We start from the raw sequence: 5,374 nt of genomic DNA, 5'->3' as shown, positions 1-5,374 counted from the left end.
TACTGGAGGTGGAAGCATCTTTCCATGGGGCAAGACCTGGCACCTAGGGCCTGTCCCACTGCTCCAGCCAGGAATAGGTCAGGTAGAAGGCCCAGTGGGGGCAGCACCAGCCTGGGGACGGCTGTGAGCAGAGGCTGGACTGGGACATATGTGCTATATCAATCTTTATCAGGTCTTTGAATATAAAATCATTGCCAAAGCCCTACCAAGGCCTAGAAATGTGTGGGATGCAATCGAATTATCACAGGAGACCTAGGCATAACACATATATACGGATACAATCACTCATCTCATTTCAGTAGTCAGACTGAGAATTATGGATGATGCAGGTAGGCAGACTATGCCTTCTCTCCTTTTACCTCCACTGTTTTTCCCAGACATACTGGCTGATCCTATAAGTCAATGACAGATTAGCTACACTGGTTCTTTAGAATGGTTTATTGTAAATCAATTTGCATTTTGACAGTTTGTGCTATGCTGTCTTTTTTTTTTTCTTCTAGAAATCTGTGTGATTCATTTATTTCTCTCTTACAGGTGAACTTTGTACATCTGGATAGCCTTCCTGGAATTCACAGTCCTTCAGGGGCACACATCTAGAAAGGTTAGAAGTAAGCAGCAATACTGGTGCTGGTTACCAGTCTTGAGGCAATTCTGATTTGGCATGTTGCCACATGAACAAATTTTTCACAAAACCACCTCCGATCAGACTAAGTCAACCTCTGGGTGCAGTGGGAAGGCCAAAATACTATTGGCCTTCATGAGATTTTGCAGGTTTGAGGCAGAAGTCAGATTATACCGTGCATGGGAAAGGATTAGAGAGACCTCCCTTACATCATCTACCTGCATGTGTTTGGCAGGTGTAATGTACTGTTAATAGGTTGCCTGTTTTATTTCTCTGTAGGTAGGAAAAACAGAGAAGGCTTCCTATTAGAAGGAAGCACACAGCAGAGAATAAAGTTTAAGGACCATTGACAGCAGCTGCCTCCAGACTATCTATGCACATGTTTCATGCTGTTATTCATCTCCTTTCCTAATTATCAGAAAAGCTGGCAGCAGTTGGTAAGGTAAACTAGAAGGTGACCTAGACATTTTGATTTCATGTGTTTGGCATGGCTCTCAAGATTCTTCTCAGAAGTAAAGAAAGGTGCAATAAGCCAGGGTAATCCTCATGGTTTTAGGGATGAACGCATAATAACCACCTGAATTCTTCAGCATCTGGTCAGTTGCCTGAAAGTATATGTTCACCTTTAGAGGAGTTGAGTCATGGCTGAAGACTGTAGGTATGGTAGGGAATGTGTCGGTTTCTAGAAAAGTACCTCATATGTTGTCATTCCTAATTTAAAGCTTTTCAATTGTTACTGCTCTCAGTTGCACGGAATAAGATCATACGTACAGGAAGAGATATCCTTTGTGCCAAATTTCCTATCAAGAATAGAGGGAACTCCTGATTGAGAGAATAGTGTGAAATGTTCCAGAAAGATACTCTTTGTTGCCCTGGCAATTGCCCCACTCTTTGCTTCAAGATGTCAGATGCATCCTTTCAGTAAAGACTCTATACTAATACTGTCAAAAGAATCTGTCTCTATGGCAAAGATAAATGTGAACAGCAGAAATAGCACAGTAGAAATAGAAAGATGTGTTCCAAGTGAATGTTGAAGAGAAGCATTTGTGTTGAATGCTTCCCTACATGATGTGTGAGGCTGTTTATTGACAGTGTGACCCCGTGGAAATGCTGATACTATGCTATGTGTAAAGTATTGATGGATATTTTGTTCTGTTAGATGTTTGCTGATACTTATTTTCCAATATATAATTTAGATATGGCAAGTCCATGTCAATGTCTTATCAGAATTTAGATGGCCTGTAGGCTTGTGAGCAAGGGCATGCTTAGAACAAACAACGTTAGTTTAGATGTAGCATCTTTTTGCTTTGGAGAACATCATTGTCCATTCCCCATTTTAAATATGGCAGTGTATCCTTCATCCATTTATTATGGTTCTATGCCTCCTGTGAGGTGAAGATTATATACAAGAAAAAATAAATAAATAAAACCACAGTACCCTATAATGTTATGCCAAGACTGCAAATGACTGTTCTACACAATATAGCTAATAGATACTAACTGCACTGCTTTCTTCTCTTCCACAGACTACTGGTGAACAAGAGGGCACCTAGTACTTGTTGCAATCTCAGTTTAACAGTCAAACTACCCAGCTGTGCAAAAGGGTAACTGTTTTTTCTTGGGGGAGAAATGTGTTGAGGAGATATACATCTGGTAAGATAGTGGAGATAGGAGGCTAGATATCAAGCCTTATCATGTTTTAGGAAGATAATGATATGTAAAAATGGGATGGATGATAAGGAAATGTAGGTGGAGCTTAGATGTGATTCTGACAGAAAAAGCAGATGCTAAGTATTTCAGAAGGAAAAATGTAGATTTTGATATGATAATGATTTTGAAGCTTTCTTCAGTGTTTATGTCTCTGCCAGTAATTTTGACTTGGTGAACTGACAATCAATGATTAAAATAAATATCCTGAACACTAAGATCATTTAAAGCTATTTATATTTCTATGTCTGTTCATTTAGTTTCATGGCCAGTGAACTAATAAGAAAGGTGAGCACTGAATATCAGAGGAAAAAGAACTTTTATGAGACTAAATAAGATGAACTAAGAGTGCTGAACATAACTTTAATTTACTCTGTAGCAATCTTGGGAGACAATAATTTATTCTGATAACTGAATGGGAATTATTTACATGTATTAGGGGGTCAGATTTCCCCTAAGAGATCATACATTTTCTATCAGTTTCTGCTTACATAGTTGTCATAGAATAGTTCTTTCTCTTTACTTAGATACAGGAAGGCAGAGAGGAGAATTAATTTCAGATGGCTTTAAGCAAATGTTAGAAAGGTTAACACTCATGGACTTCCAAATATCTTTTGGGCAGCTGACATTTTCAAATACTGAGCTTTTTCCTTTAGCTGAATTACAGTGCTGGCTGGAAAGCAATGGAAGTGTGAAATGAAATATGCCATTCAAATACAGAAAAGAAGAGGAAAACTGCTTGTAATTATTGCAGAGAATAAAAGGTAAAATTGAAATCCTCTGCTACAAGCTGAGTGTTCTGTTCGAGGCATTTCACATGGACTTGATATATTTTATGTATGAGAAATGCTTAGAAAATTCTTCCTCTCATCAAAATATCTCCAAGAGTAATTCATTTTCAGATGAGGTAGTTGTCTATTGAAATGAGAGAAAGATGTGGTTTAAAATTCCACAAAACCACATTGCAAGCTGAACCTGAAGAGCAGGCAGTATTAGTAGTGCCATTTTGGATGCAAGCTGGAGCCAACCTACTAGTTCTTTTGTTTTAAAACGAATATGCCTATAGCATGCATCCCTACAGTATGAAACCTGAGTATGTGTCACCAACATGCATATGAGATATGTGATTACTATGATGTGATTCCCGAGGTACAGAAAAGTATTATAATTCTGACTACAGTGTAGATGTATGCCAATCACTGACCTAATTAAATACAGTGTGATAAAGAGATCTTTTAAATGAAACTATTTTTTTATACAGAAAGTAGTATAGAAAGAAATGTGATACCTGCAGTAAAATGGATTTGCTACTCAGTCATGAACATTTTTGTAGCCTGCTAAAATACTGGAGTCTGCACAGAGACACAACATCTACCATTACTTGGCTGATCTACTGATAACTTCTGGATCTTGTAGCCTTCATCAGCCACACTGAACATGTCACTCAGCCATGGGACATTGAATGATTTCAACAAACTTGATTCATGTACCAAAAAGGAAGGCAAGAATGTGGTAACACTGAAGTTGGAGGAACTACTGCTTGAGGGATCTGAGGATATCACAGGGAGGATTTGGTGATATAAGACTGCTAAACTGTGACAAGCAAGGGACGTGGATATAGGGAGAACCTGATAGTGCTGTTGCAGGTTGTGGAGTTGCCAAAAGAGAACAGAATTGCAGTGACATTGTTGTCAGGATAGGGTGGAAGTGAGGTACAGTTTTATTTCAGTGAACACAGACAGAGGGAATATATGGGAAATTAAACAGAAGTCCATGGCAATCTAGACCATAGTTTAATAGCTAATGGGACATTTCAGAAGTCTTTAATCCATAAGACAAAGAAAACAGTACAAGCAGTAAAATTTCTGTCATTAAAATACTGTCGTCTATGAAGGCCTTCTAAAGATGTATTTCTCTCCTACATTCCTGGAATTTGTCTATAACATGTATCCAACCAAGACACGTGGGCAGTTCATAAGGATGTTAAGATGAACAACTCAATGTTTCAGTATGCAAATGCCTGATATTTTATTTCAGGAATATTAGCCCTTGATTTAAACTTCTTTCAATAAAAATACACACACATCCCTTTCAGCATGAACACATATCAGATGTCTGCTTAACCATGAAATCCAGGCTGATGTTTTCATGTGTTCACTCACCTGTTTCTGAAATTCTTTGCTGAGCAGTTAAAACAGTTCCAAGAGGAGCACGGGGAGTACCTTGCATATAGGATGCAGTACAACAGTCAGAAACTAGGACTAAGTGGGCGCTCCAGTTCCTTATTTATGTGAAAGAATAATTGTAAATATCTAAGAAGTGGTACTTGATCATAGAATCCATAGTGAATATTTAAATTCTGGAAAAAAAGGTACAATTTCACTCTCTTTTTTCTTGGAAATTTTCTCCATGAGCTGTGTCCCCTGCCAAGGGTCGTTTGCATGCTTAGTGTTTTGGATACCTGTTTCTTGTCTTGCGTTCTGTACAGAGCTCAGTTACCTAAGTTGATATCAGTTTCTTTGTTTGATTTGGCCCTGTATGTCTTCAGTAGAACTTCATTTATAGTATTCTTGGCTGCTTTAGGCAAAGTATCGCCAGCAGGTCAAGAGAAGCATTGATGAGACAGGAATACTGTGTCCAGTTCTGGGCACCTCAGTACAAGAGAGATCTGGACATACTGAAAATAAGGGCCATTCAGATGAACCAAAGGACTGGAATACCTCTCGTCTGAGAACAAGCTGAGAGAGCTTGGACTGCTCAGCAAGGAGGAGGCTCAGGAGTAATGTGATTACTATCTGTAAGTACCTGAAGGGAGGGTACAAAGAAGAATAACTGATAGCAATTTTCTCCATTACATAGGGTATTTTAACATTAAGTATTCCAGTAGTTTATTAGAAGTCTGCATTTGTCATAGCAAAATTTTTTCTTCTTTTCATTTCTCAACAAAGTCTGCAGAGTCTTTTGTCACACAATCTACTTTGATTACACGTGCATTGTTTTTACTGAGCTATTCTATTCAGAAATTTAGTACACAATTTCTAAGTC

General features: G+C 38.3%; 1 long non-coding RNA gene across 1 annotated transcript; it reads left to right on the top strand.

Annotated features, from left to right (window-relative positions):
• Positions 1–528: 528 nt before the first annotated feature.
• Positions 529–4,963, top strand: LOC109363961. Its single transcript, XR_002109883.2, has 3 exons — positions 529–601; positions 2,149–2,226; positions 2,986–4,963. It is a non-coding gene; the product is annotated as an uncharacterized LOC109363961 (long non-coding RNA).
• Positions 4,964–5,374: the final 411 nt, after the last annotated feature.

The sequence above is a fragment of the Meleagris gallopavo genome, chromosome 1 (assembly GCF_000146605.3).
Source record: "Meleagris gallopavo isolate NT-WF06-2002-E0010 breed Aviagen turkey brand Nicholas breeding stock chromosome 1, Turkey_5.1, whole genome shotgun sequence".
In the NCBI taxonomy this organism is placed as follows: domain Eukaryota; kingdom Metazoa; phylum Chordata; class Aves; order Galliformes; family Phasianidae; genus Meleagris; species Meleagris gallopavo.
The sequence above is the reverse complement of the archived record's forward strand: the minus strand, read 5'-3'. Positions and strand labels throughout refer to the sequence as shown.